General features: G+C 41.3%; 1 protein-coding gene across 1 annotated transcript in view; it reads right to left on the bottom strand.

The window, feature by feature from the left end:
• LOC108548288 (uncharacterized) overlaps positions 1–14,080 on the bottom strand; it is a 601,332-nt gene that overhangs the window by 473,847 nt on the left and 113,405 nt on the right. Inside the window, exon 2 of the mRNA XM_017901144.1 lies at positions 401–495. The gene's annotated coding sequence lies outside the window, so the exon portion shown is untranslated. The remainder of the gene's footprint in view (positions 1–400; positions 496–14,080) is intronic.

Raw genomic sequence — 14,080 nt, 5'->3', positions numbered from 1 at the left:
ACACGACACCGGCGACGAAGCTGACAAGGGGAGACAGCCGACACAAAGCGCGTTCTTTCGTGCTGGTAATAACTGCACGCTCGCAAATTTCACCGCTGCAACCCCTGCTGCCTGGCACGCGTCCCTTCGAGATGTTTTTATTCGACTGGTTGACCATACACGGAATGAATTTCGGAGGAATTCGAACGAGCGAACCTGGGCACGATCATGCTGTGATTTTTAAATCGCAAAAAAATATTGGATTCCGTGATATCCTTTGCATTTGTGTGCGTTTTGCGATCAACTAGTGTACCTTGGTCATCCTTTAAACGCACGAATATAGATTTTATGAGGTACACGAATATTTCTACAAAATTTTCTCAGAATTCTAGGTATTTTTTGAAGAGGTAGACAAATTTACCTGTTTTGAAGCGTTCTAGCCAGCTGCGATTTAGAAATTACGATAGACTGCTGCAGTGCACAAGGATCCATAACACACCATTCTATCCTGTCTTTCTGTAACAAAAAGAATTGGAAAGCTCGTTACAATTGGAAAGCTTATCATTTCAAATGCTCCGCTGCAGATTAGCTTTCTTTTTATTTCAAACAGAGCATTTATAGAAATACTGTAATCGAAATCTTAGTACAGAGTGTTTGCTATCCTGTTTCAGTAAAATCGGAAACCTATCCCAAACGTTACGACTTCACCAGTCTTTTCCGACTTTCGTATGACCCTAAAATTTTTATCCCCATCTTCTGCACAAGATGACCTGGAATACCGTCAAATTCTCACGACTTTTAGACACGTACTTTCCCGCAGCTTTTTGCCAAAGACTATCCATCCCGTGAACGTTCAAACGTCTCGAAACGATTCCCCGGTCGCGCGGCAGAAACAAAGGCACAGAGAAGGGAATGGACGGAAACACAAAGCCCCACCCAGTTTTTAAAGGGGTTAAGCGGACCACCATCCGACCAGAGTGTTGCAGTTGAACGAACCCCGCTGCTTCGACGGGTCAGCTGATCCGCTTTGCGATTTTATGGCTTCGCTCCCGCAACTTCGCGATATTGTTGCAATAAAGTGCACTTGTACATATTACTCGTTCCGCAGTTTCTTACCCGGTTGTACCGCTATAGAACGAACAGTGACGAATAATGTCACTACGATCGCTACGCAATTACTCCCATGGTCTATTGAGTCTCGTTGAATAGTCTCGCGTGAAATATCATCGGGAAGATAGACAGGAGTCCTCGACTCCTGAGTTCAGGCGAAGTATTCGCGTTGTGAAAACAATATGTGTCAGTGGGGATTGACAGCGGTGTTCTGAATGTGGCCGTGTTTTTAATTTCAACGTACGTGCCACAAACAAAGGATTTTTCATTCGATTCTTTTTTCCAAGAATCGAGGATTGAACATTTTGTTGAAAAGGTTCACAATAAGCAAATGACACACGAAACGAGTATCTCAGATCCGTGTCAAACATATGGATATTCGTTTGCTCTTCGTCAAAGGGAAATGTTCCCATTCCCGGGGACATAAAACGCGTTAAGAGTTCGCCTGATTTTCCTTTGCCATTTTTCAAATCCAATCGTGACCAAGCAGGCAACGGAGTGAAAAAGCCGCGGAACTAAAAGGGAATAATCAATAGTCGCAATAGTGATGAAAATCCACGCGAACTTCAGGACATGCATTCGAGGCACATTCCACGAACAACAACAGAGGAGAAAGCGAGAAAGATAAACGCGGAAACAAGCGGAGAGTTGAAACAGGATGGAACGAAAGCGGGTCAACTGGTCTGCGTGGAAAAATGTGTAACTTCGGTCGAGTGCATATCTGCACCGCTGCAAATCCTAGTAATTTTTACGCCTACGTGGTGCCCTCTGTACGCGGCTATGTTCTCGATCCTACTGTGGCCAAATTCGTATTTTTAATTGCACGACAGCGTGGCGGGAAAGGGTGTGTGCGCGTTCATTGCTAGGTCATCGCAATTTCAACCAAGGTTTTTCAGCGTTTCCAAATAAAAAGTAGAATTTTGAATCGCGTTACCCACTTTTTCTACAATTTTGTACTAATTTCCAAGTCGATATTATACACACGGAAATAATTCCTCGAAATTGATTTTCAATACAGAGGTTAAATCAAACTATGTATCTTCTCACTTTTGTATATGTTAAAATAATATAGTTTGTATTAAGAGAAAAGAAAATTATAGCATGCGTAGGACGGATTAGCAATACGTCGTCTCAACTCGAAGATTTGAAAGAATAGAACGTTTTAGGCTAAACGAAAAACGAAAAGCTTATCGCGCGCGAACACCTGATCTACTTAACATTCTAAAATCTCAACGGTTTCAAGCGTAATCTCGAATGAACTGGTGCATGACGACACGGTGATCCTCGATGGATTAATACCGCACACGTTCTGCCTGTCTGTGTCCGCGAGAAAATTCCGCTTAATTTCCTACTTCGTGGGAGAAAAAAGCAGCTAGAGCTCGAAGAAGGAAAAAAGAAGGAAGAAAACGACACGCCACGACGGCAGAAATGGACGAGCGAGATGAGCCGAGCCACTGTAGCAGCTACAGGTACTAATTGCTTTAATGAGCAGTGGGCGCGGTCGCTTCTATAAAATTTCTCTGTGACGGCTAAGGCGCCAGACCAGCTGGAAGCCAGACCCTGCTAGCCCTGAGTAAAAGATGGCTACTGAGGATGAAAAAGGGCATGTGAGGGATGAGAGTGGGAAAAGATGGGTAAAAGACTGGAAAGATAAGGAAGACTGAACGTTGTGGCGAAAATAGGATTGTTCGAACAGATGTTAAGCACTGAAAGGTTAAAAATTAATTCTTCCGGATAGATCTGTCACTCCAACTTCGGATGCTTCTTGGTGCACGACAGTATTCGAAACTCTACATCAACCATGGAATTAAACATTTTGGACACGTTTACTTGGAGTATCTAGGACTTAACACTACAACTACCGATCTTTAATGGGTACCTAACTATAACGTACACAGATTATAGTAATTTCAGGGGTACGATGAACATGAGTGAATATATTGATTACAGTCCTTTCAGTCCTGTCAGTTGATACCAATTTTATTCTTAAAGCAGGTGTATGTGTTGGGTGATTGCAAAAAGGAAAATTCTGGGACCAGTCATTTTGACTGGGTTGGTAGTTCTAGCGTTAATAAACTGGATATTTTATGACTGAACATAGCGTTCAAACTTTGTGTATAACAAAATTTAACAGTTCAAAGTCACCGAGCTAATGACGAGTATCTTTGAATGTAAAGGATTTCAATTGCTAAAACCCTAATCATTTTATAATGATCAGGATTCAGTTACACGCGAAAACAGTATCCCAATGAAAATCCAGCTGTGTGAGATTTAGGAACACTAGGACGCAGATCCATTGGCTGCCGTTAACAGCTTCTACCATTATTGCTGAAACCACAAGAATCACTCTGGAAGCATCCAATTCCAACGGTGACCATCTCTGACGTGGAAACGAATTTTCCACGCTTCCAGTCGTTTTCCCATCGATGTCTTTCAATCTTCAGCGAAGCAGAATTAACTTGGGTCAACATAGCAGCTGCATTAAATCCCAAGTCCCAAGGTTTACATCGTGGCCATCGATGTGCAGGGTGCATTATTATTAGCACGTTAGAGCACGCTAGAGCAGGCTAGAGCGACAAAGAGCTAGTCGTACCATTGGTTTCAGTGTCTCTGTCGAATTCCACCTCGACTCTCCTTCAACCTATCGCGTTGCTCAGCTTCTTTTTTAGCCTGGACTGCTCTTTTGCCCAAGCACGAAAGTGCTTGCCTTTCCAACTTCGTTTTTCCTACGCTCTTTCGTCTTCATGCTCTCGTCATTTTCTTCCTCTGTCTGTTTTTCCTCCCCTCTTCTTCGGGGCTGCGTTTTTGCCAGGCTTCGTTTCATACTCGCCAATTTTTTATTCCCTACCACCTGCTCCTCTCCTGCTGTTTCGCTCTTTCCCCCCCATCTCTGCCTTCTCTTTGCTCATTTTCGTTATTCTTTGCCACCCCTTTTCCTCGTATTTTTGTTGCCCCGCCTTTCCCTCCTGATGTTTAGTCTTTCACGTTCCTGCCCTGTGTTTCGCCTGTTTTTTCCGCCATTCTCGCTCCCGGTGCTCCTTTTTCGAATTCCTCTTCCATGCACGTTCGCTCGTCAAACTATTTTATCTTCCCGGCGCTGTTTTCCCTGCCATGGAAAAAGCCCCGACCCGGGGCTTTTAATTCATTCAGATTATTCAGCCATTCGGATTTACAGACTGACTTAGGGCAGGAGTTTAATTGGCTACCGATCGGACATTGATTTGACGTAGTCGTGACTCGGAACGTACGTCCACTTGAATTCCAATTCACGTTCCTTTGAAGGAAATGTCGTCGTCCCTCTGTATTTCGCGGTCAACCGCTGGGAAACGAGGGAGTAGCTGCTTTTAAATTATTTAAACAGAGATAAATCCCCGTCGTCCGCTTGTCATCGTCACAAAAGAGCCCTCGCACACGCGCTCCGCGGCTGAAAGCGACTCGCCTTCAAGGAGGATTCCTCGTTTTGTCTTCTGTTTCTCATTTTCCTCCTTTCTGCGCCGTAACTCTCCCTTTCTTCTTATATAAGCCGGCCCAGCCAACGGATATACGAGCACCATAAAGCAGATCACAATGGCTCCTCCACCCTGACGCGGATAATAACGAATCATGATGGCGCTGGCGTTTCAATCAGCTGATTTGGCACGCGTGCCTCTCCTATCTTCGTTACCATCGAAACAGCTGTGTGAATTATTGGACAGTGTTTTAAAAGCCGGTTCAGTCACCTACAGTTCTTTCTTTTTTTCCCTGCATTCTGAAGTTTCTCCAGATTTTACTTTTTATTCCAATAATTTCGCGTTTTGCTACATTTCCGTGCGGTTGCGAAAGCGTCGTTTTAATTGCCCCAACTATTTCTCGCTGCGGAATTTCTGATAAGCGCAATTGTTGCTTCATGCTTGTAGGTGTAAATCGTGTTTAATGGGAATTATATCTCAACGTTTCATCGGTATTCCATCCAGCTTTTCCAAGGATCAATTAACACAGTGATATTAATCTAGTTTGCAGTTTGTTTATAGAGGTACATTATCAGTCAATCGTTTGTTCATTGCTCATTTGAATCATTGAAAATTTGGAAAATCAGGTTAACACTGAACCTACCATGGTGTGAATCAAACTTTTATTCAAAATTCCGCTCGTCTTCGCGATTTTTCTTTCTTTCTATTTCAATATTCGTATAGTCATTTTCTCAATATTTCCCGTTATTCCATTTTTTAAAGCTTCTACTTTTCTTCCACTCACCGGTTATTTGGCCGTTGTAGGTTTAGTGTTAAATATGAAATCGAGTTGGGAATTAGTGTTTGCGTTGATAATGATAAGTTCTGTTAGTTTTAGGGACTTTTCGTATTTCCTGAAAAAGTAATTCTTAATTTTGGATATGATTTTAGTTTCAGAAAAGAAATCCAAAATGTACGTATGCCTGCAAAATTGATCTTCGACCTTCTTGAATACGGTTTAGAGTTATTTTGTAGCCTCCAAATTGTTGAAACCTATAATTTTGTTTATATAGGTATATATACTTTAACTATTTTTACATCACTGATTTTGACCATTGATTATAAATTAATAGTTTTTTAATTGTTCATTTAAATCATTGAAAGTTTAGAAGATGAGCTGAAACATGGCATTTAATTGGTAATTAGTGGTTACATTGAACATTATTGAGAAGTCCTGATAGTTTTTGGAATTTCTCGTATTTTCTGAGAAAGTAATTCCTAATTTTGGATATTACTATATTTTCGCAAAGAATATCCAAAACTATCTATGCTTGCAAAATTTATCTGCAAGCTTTTTGAGGTATAATACTTCTTAGATATGGCTTTGAAGCTTAAAGGAGCCTAGAATTTTTAATTTCTGATGCATTTCGAACATAGTAGTTCGTTTATTGAGAAACCCGTGATCTCTTCGTTTCCAACACTGACTTCAATTAACATTTCAGGGTACAAACACCGACTATACTCGACATTCGCATAATTATCTATGGATACTAACGTCACGTACAGTATTCATAGGTTACGTTTATAAAAGTTAGTTTGTCAGGATTTCAATTCGCAATATTTTATCGCGAGAGGAATCTTTTAAATCAGAGAACTTCTGTGTTCTCATGCATTCTAAAGAGTAGATTGTAAGGTGAAACCATTTCGAACGTGGAGGAACAATGGGGGAAAAAGGAAGAACCGAGTTGAGGAACAGCGAATGGAAGAACCGGCAAGTGCATCCATCATGCCGCATCGATAATATTGTGGCAGTTGCTTGTTATTGGGGCCAACGTCGGGTTTCAATCGGCTGATTCGCGCTACCCACGCCATCGGCTGTTATCGATTTCGACACAAACACCACGCGAGTATACTAACGGTCTCGTTTCTGCTAATGGACGAGCAGCACGTGTTTCGACTGCGCTCATTATCATCCGAAATGCAGCGCGCAATAACCCAAGCACTCGTTAGTAAGGTCAGGATGTATTAATTGACAGCCCTGAACACCTAGGAAATCACGCGGAAGATCCTTCCTAGACCACTGCTTCTCTTTATTCTCTTCTCCTATTGACAGAAGCTGACATTCAGAAATTCTTTTCCAGTAACTTCCTCCTACCTGCACTCTCTTCCCTGTAATAGTCACAACTGCAATAGTAATCTACTCTAAATTAAACCCCTAAACCGTTAATTATGATCTGACAAAGATGTTAGCCTGTATTTACTATATGTCGATGACAAAGAGAGTATTCTTCTCGCTGAAAGATCGCTGAAAAATCACTGAAACACGTTTCACAGCACGACGGAACGAGCGTCCCGTGGCAATGAAATTCTCCCAGCGAGGAAAGAACAAGATTAGAGGGGCAGAGGGGGTCGAGCAGAGTGACTATTTACGCCATTAACCGTGTAACCACAGCAGAGGGAGCCAGGGGGACGAAATTCTGCCTTTGTGTTATTCAGTCGGGTACCGAGCCGCGTTCAGCTTAAATGGCCTCTTCCGCTCTTTTTCCATCCCCCCGGCAAGCGAAGGCCTTTTAAAAGCCACGGGGGTGAGAACGCGGCTTGGCTGCGTGATGCACGAGCCCCGTTTGCGTGCACGTGCAACCCCGTTCTCGCATTTCCGATAAAGCGTGCGTTTGCGTCCGAGTAATAAATAATGCGATCAGAATGTTCGGCTGTTGTTCTTCTGTTTGACTGGAAAGGGGGGTGGCTGTGGGCCCGTTGTAGAGGTTTGACGCGTGTTCCGGTCAGAATTGAGGTTAAAGGGAATAGGTCTGCGGCAACGTGTTTGTAGATTGTGGGATCAGGCGGTGCTTTTGCAGACGTTTAAAAGCAAGCTTTCACAGTGGTTATTTAAACGTGTTTTGTTGCGGACTTCTATCGACCAATTGTGTCTCAAAGACCAATGTTATTTAACGTTCTTACTAAAACTAGAATACAGTCTTGTTTGGGTAACACGTAGCGTTGCGTACAGTCAATTGAATTTCTCCAATTGTGGAGAACGTGTAGCGACCAACATTCACATACTCGCCGCTAGATGGAAAATGGAGGTTTGAGGTTTCTCGCAAGTGCATGGTGAATCCTCGACTTCCATGAATACACGTTTCTATGCTAGCTAAGTGTAAGACAGGGGCTGCTGGATAGCTTTGCTGACGAGTCCACTAGCAGGCCTAGGACGAAATGTATCTCTTCCTTACGTCCTTCTACCTGCTACTTATCATAGCAAAGACGATCATGAGTAATAATACCAACCGGTAGCAGTACCATAGGTATTACAAGAATGATAAAAACCCCGTGGAGGAGCCCCCCATAGATTGATGTTGAGGCCATCAGGAAAACATCCTGTAGCACCGTAGAACCATAGCTAACCGAACCTCACAAATGTATCACGCGCCAACTTAATATTGCGTGTTTAGTTTTATATTTTTACGGATCGTGAGTGTAATTTAAGGTAGATCGTATATATGTGACTAGTATCAGGATTATTTATTGCAACTAAAGTGTAGAATAGTTAAATGTGAAAGTACCGTTTCTGACACGCGTTTTACAATATTTATAAGATGTTTGCTTGACGGGTGTTGAATTCGTACTGACTTCAATTTTTGATTCCTGTAATGTCTCGTCGTGTCCTGTTCAGTATTTCCTTGAGTTTGATTTGGTTGGTTAAGAATAATTGTTAGTGCAGTAAAAATAATTTTTTGATTGATCGTGAGTGTGTCGCAAGGACTTTTGATTGAGGACTAGGAAACTGTCAAGGAACTTGCTTTTCGGTAGTCAATGACGTAATTTATAAGCAGGTGTTCATTCGACGTATCGGTGGGTCTATTGCACGTGGGTCCAATCTGTCGAGTCTAGTAGTTGCAATTTTCCTGTACTTTTGCATTTAACCCTCAATCACCATTTCATAAAATTTGAAAGATCGATATTAATTAATATATCAAATTTAAGGTAATTTAACAGTGTGCGAGGTATCGAAATTAAATAACTCTACCTGTTAATTATTATTATCAAATTTAAGGTAATGTAACAGTGTGCGAGGTATCGAAATTAAATAACTCTACCTGTTAATTATTACACTATTTCTTACTTACTGCTAGGAAAATATTATTAGCCTTATAGCAGAAAATTTTTCAGCTCGTATACCTTTTTAGCCAAAAAATCGTCGAATGCAAAGGATTAAATATGTGATTTAATCCATAGGAACGGCGGTGAGTCACGTCTAACCATCGACCTTACCAAAACAAAATAATAAATATAATAAAAATAAAATAATAAAGTCTTGAGAATTATTTCAGAAAATAAAGGTATTAAAGTAATAGTTGTACTATAAACACGACCTATGGTACGAAACAGGTAGCCTGAGGTTGATCCCATTCTTTTCAGACACCCTGTATATTTCTTTCCTTTTTGTTAAATTCAGAATTCATTGACATTGATTTGCTGTTTCTATACACTTAGACATTATGGCAGTTTCGTGAAGCTTCGTTGTAATTGAAATTCATCTTCCTAGTCACTGCTATATCGAACACTGCCTATAGAATTCTTTCCTTGAATAGAACACAGGATTAGAGAGGCTAGATTGAAGTTGCAGAACTCCTTCAACCACACAATCTAAACTGTTAGATAAAACAGCGAAGACATGGGTCACAAGTGACCCGGCGTTCACCGGCGGAGGGTTAATCATGCTATTCTTCTCCGGAGGTACTATGCAGAGATGAGTAGCTGCTACTGGAGCGGCACGGCAGTAAAAGGGGTACTTCACTCACTCTGTCTGATTTCGCCCGTGACCCTACCGAGGTCCTCATCTTTAGCTTCTCGACGACACATACTGACACAATAGTCTGGTAGGCTGTGCCGTTATGGTCTTTTTGTTATGTTAATGATTAACACTGTGGGTCTATACCAATACCCTCATACTCGGATTATTCTATCCCATTCGAACTTAATATATGCTATTTTCTCTCTCTCTCTCTGGTACACGATGCTATGTGGTCCAATCCCATGACGTTATTTCTACCAATAATTAACACTAGAACTAGCAAAGGAGCCAAAATAGCTCGTTTTATATATTTATATTTGCAATTGCTGACAGTATACAGTCGTTTTTGACAAAATTAATATTGATTTTTATTCGAGTGTGATCGTAATCACGTATGTTGTTTCAAATTCATTGTACTGCTTCGATTATCATCAATAATGTATTTCATATTTAGATACCCGTTACAGGTTGGTAGTTCTAGTGTTAAAATGTCTTCGTGACTGTATCCGAAAAAGTAATCACGCAGGTAGATTGTGTTATAACTAGATAAGTCTTTGCTAGTCTATTTTATAGTATATTGTAGTACGTTCGAGAAGAGGTAGCACAGCTTGTTTTCATCCTCGCGTCTAACTAACTCCGCTGATACTGTCTCGATTACAGACAGTAACCGCTATTGACCGAATTGGCGTAATTTTTTAAGTTACTATGAAACAGGAAACTAATGCAGATACTGCCATATCCTATCTTCGTCATTTTCCAGCTAATAGCGGTCACTGCCTGTAATCGAGAGCGTGTCAGCGGAGTTTGTCAGCCGTGAGGATGAAAATCTCGGATGGATCGTTGGGCTTTCTTTTCTCGAACACACTATACCACTCTACAGTACTCTATAGTACTACAGCAGAAAAACGAATTTATCCGCACTACTTACGCTGTATATTTACGCTACGTTACCTTAAAAATCATTCCAAGACTATGAAACCCAAGAAAAAAGGCAGTTAACAATTTCCAGAAGATTACCACCCTGAATATAGCTATCAGGATCAGATCCCAAAGGCACCGCCATCTAGCGGGTACAACTGTTCCCTTCAAACTCGCCCCAGATATCAAAATTAACGTAAATCGCTAGTAACCAAGACCCCAACATCGAACTGCCTCCATAACTCAACCAAACTTCCCCTGAGCCACTTAACCTATCACGTACTTCTTTTTCCCCAAAAGACACTTTTCCTGGTGCTTTCGTGGCGAGAAATCATCGAATCCCCGACAAACGTAGACCATGCCCGATATAACTCAGCCTAGGGGTTGAGAAAAGGCGGGAGCGGAAGAAAAACGCGCTCCCCGCCGTCATCTTAACCTCTAGCTTGGAAACGTCGCGCGTAGCATGCACGATGGAACTCGTTCCCAGTAGGAAATCGCGTTTCCCGCTTCGAACAGCTATCCATGGCCACAGTTAGCCACTGCTGCGTGTGCGTGTGAATCTCCTACCAAGGAAGAGGAACGCGAAGGTAAGGCGAGGAGGGTAGTAGTCGGTGTTCTCTTGATGAATTTCGTCCGAACAGAGTTCACCCGGCCTGGAGAGGAAGAGGGAAAAGAGGGAGAAACGGAGGTGAAGGTAATTGGAGGAGCGTGGCGGGGCTGTCAGGAAGGAAAAAGGCGACTCGCCGCGACGATACCGGTAATATTCTGCGAAGGGACCAGATAACAGGATGGTACGTGAGCCAACCACGAGTATTCCTGTTGTTCAACGTGCAGTGGTATGGGGCGAGTTTAAGTAAAACTCCTTTCCACGATTTTCCGCCGGGGAATAAAGGGTGAACGTCTTCTACATTGGGGAAGAAAACCTTGCAGCTGATTTGCATTATGGTGAAGGGCTGTTGGTTCGGAGCCTAGGAGAAACCAGATCGATCTGCCTACTTGCTGTATCAAATGCGAATGCGATCCTTGACGGAAGAGAGCTCCGAATGCGTATCGTCGATTTTTAGGAAACTTTCAGGGCATGTTGCAGACTCCTTTATGTAGCATCGGATTTTCGGTGGATTGACTTAAGATAGTATTGTTGGCTTCCTAATAGAATGGAATAAGCTTATAAATAGAATCTCGAGCGATTATGGATCTGTCATTTATCATTCTAGAATTCCTACAGAATTTAAATGATCAGTGACCAGAATAATCAAACGGCTACAGTGCCCTTTTGATGGCCATACTCAGTATTGTATTGACACATGTGAATGTCTCCAGCGATAATTGGTGACTGACTATGAAACAAGAAACATTCGCTATGGGCACGCTCTTCTGATCTTTCTTAACCCTTTGACTGCCACGAAATCACAGGTTTCCCTCAGAACGCCACGGGAGTGCACTGCTAAATGCAAGATTTGTTCTAATATGCTTTTGATGTTCCAATAAAAATTTTTGATTGCTCAATGTGGCACTTTCTATTTCAAAGTATCTTCTAATTAGCGGTTATATTCAAAATGCACTAACTGTCAATTTTCATTCAATGTTGTTCATCCAATGACCACCGTGGCGTCACAGGAGAAACCGTGACCGGTCATACATGACCAGCGTGGCAGTCAAAGTGTTAAACTGACTCTTACAAACCGACTTTAGACTTTGACACACTTTCTTTGACTGAGAACTCTTAGACTTTGGATATCCTTTGACTGACTGATGAACTGTCTTAGATTGAACTGTTAGACTGACTTGGACTCCTTACACATTGACTCGCCTGCACCTTTACTTAAACCATTCTGTCCTAAATTAGTACTTCCTATATTAAGTTCTATGATCGTTACCTCTAATGCCAAGCATAGTTCAGGAGCAAAGGATATAATTTATTTCTAAGAAATATGATTCTCAAGAAAATTGAATTGAAAGATTTCTCTACGGAAGCCTACGATACGTGCTGATATATTCAATAAAATTGACATAAAGCAAGCATTTTCCTTCTTTAAGAAATCCCTCAAGAATCGGTTAGATTAAATCAATATATCTTGGCATCCAGGAAACAAGAAATGGCAATTTACCAAGTTATTCTCTGCCGAATCTCTCAATGCGAAAGTCAAGATGCTCAGGAGGCTCTGTCGGGGACTATTGAATAATTACACAGGATCCATAAATTCTTTCTGTCGAAGCAATCTATATAGTTGAAACAATTGGAGGAAGAATGGAGTCCTCGGGGAATAGAACTCTCGGAAACGGTTTCAGCGGGTCTCGAAAATAATGCATCGATCCGTTTTCGAAGTCGGTGACAGCCATAGACGAGGTCCAGTCTCGCGAGAGTTACCTGGGCAAACGTCGGCGGCGTTTTCGCGATCGGTCGAACGTGGTCGAGGCTTTTCGCTCGAGTTCCCCGCAACTTTCGTCCAAACTTACGAACAACGAACGGTCGTCGATATGGGCGGAGCCGTTAAGTTTCACGAGAAACAGTGAAAAGCTCGCTACGCCCGCCGGTCGGGGACCGAAGATTCACTTTATGGCCTCTCGGTGCAATTTGAATCCCGGGAAGAACGACGGACGCGTTTCGCGGCAGCCGACGAGCTGACAGCTCGGCAGATGGCTGTTACAGTTATGGCTGGACGGGAATATATGAATTCCTGGGGGACAGCCGTTTATGGTGTTCCTTCTTTGAAGAATGGCCGGATGTCTCTGAAGTTGCTAGGCGGGTTGCCGTGCGCAGTAGCATTCAGACTGTTTGGGGCACTGCAAATGGACGTCTAATTGGGTATGGAATTGGATTTTTGGACTGAGACGATGCTTTGCCTCGTTGGCTTAATGTTTAATGGATGTGTGATTGGAATCCTGGATGTTGAAAATTTTTGCACGCACAGTTTACGATTTGGATGACGTATATTTTTGAAGATTGGAAGTTATAAGAGTAATTTTTCATACTTTTTTCACCGATTGAATTGTTATTGGAACAGTGTATCATGAAACTACTGCTTAACAAGTGGTAATGTGCATTATGTATTGGCTAAACGATGTATAAATGTAAATCACATCTCAATACTGTCAAGACGATTCACCAGAAAGGCAGAAAAGTTTTCTTAAATAAGACTTCTTTCTCGAGATTACATTTTTAGTACTGATTAACACTACTATATAGTGTCATCAACGAGTTAAAATTAGTATTAGAAAATTTTCTTTACATACTGTCTGTATAATATTGTATATTACCGAATTCCAAATTTTGTCAGTAATATACACACCATAAATGTGAAGGTTGAGCCCGAAGTGTAAAATATTGGACACACGTATTTTTATGGTGTTATTTTATAATATTACTTATTTAATAATGAAGATGTATACTTTTTAAGATTTGAAGGTGTAAAAGCAATCTTTTATATTTTGTCCATGTAATAAATTGTTACTGGAGCAGCGTATTATAAAAGTATGTTAATATCTGCTTACCAAATTGGTAATATATACTATATATTGTCTAATAAATGTATAAAGCACATCTTAATACTGTCAAACAGGCTGTGATCTTCTACAAAGGTAGAAAAGATTTTTTAAATGAGACTTCGTTGTCGAGCTTACATTTTTAGTACTGATTAACGTCACTATATTGTGTCATCAACGATTTAAAACTAGTACAGTACTACTACTAGTACAGTAGTAGAGACTACCACATCCGAACTACTAGGGAAACAAAAGTGACTAGATCGTAGAATTTTCGAATAATAGACCAATCACTTTCTTCACTTTCTTTTACTCTAAACTTCATTTATTTAAGTAGAATTGAACAAAATGGACAATTCTTTTCCAA

The sequence above is a fragment of the Eufriesea mexicana genome, unplaced genomic scaffold, assembly GCF_001483705.2.
Source record: "Eufriesea mexicana isolate 0111107269 unplaced genomic scaffold, ASM148370v2 scaffold1482, whole genome shotgun sequence".
Classification (NCBI taxonomy): domain Eukaryota; kingdom Metazoa; phylum Arthropoda; class Insecta; order Hymenoptera; family Apidae; genus Eufriesea; species Eufriesea mexicana.
This window is presented reverse-complemented; position numbering and strand designations above follow the sequence as displayed.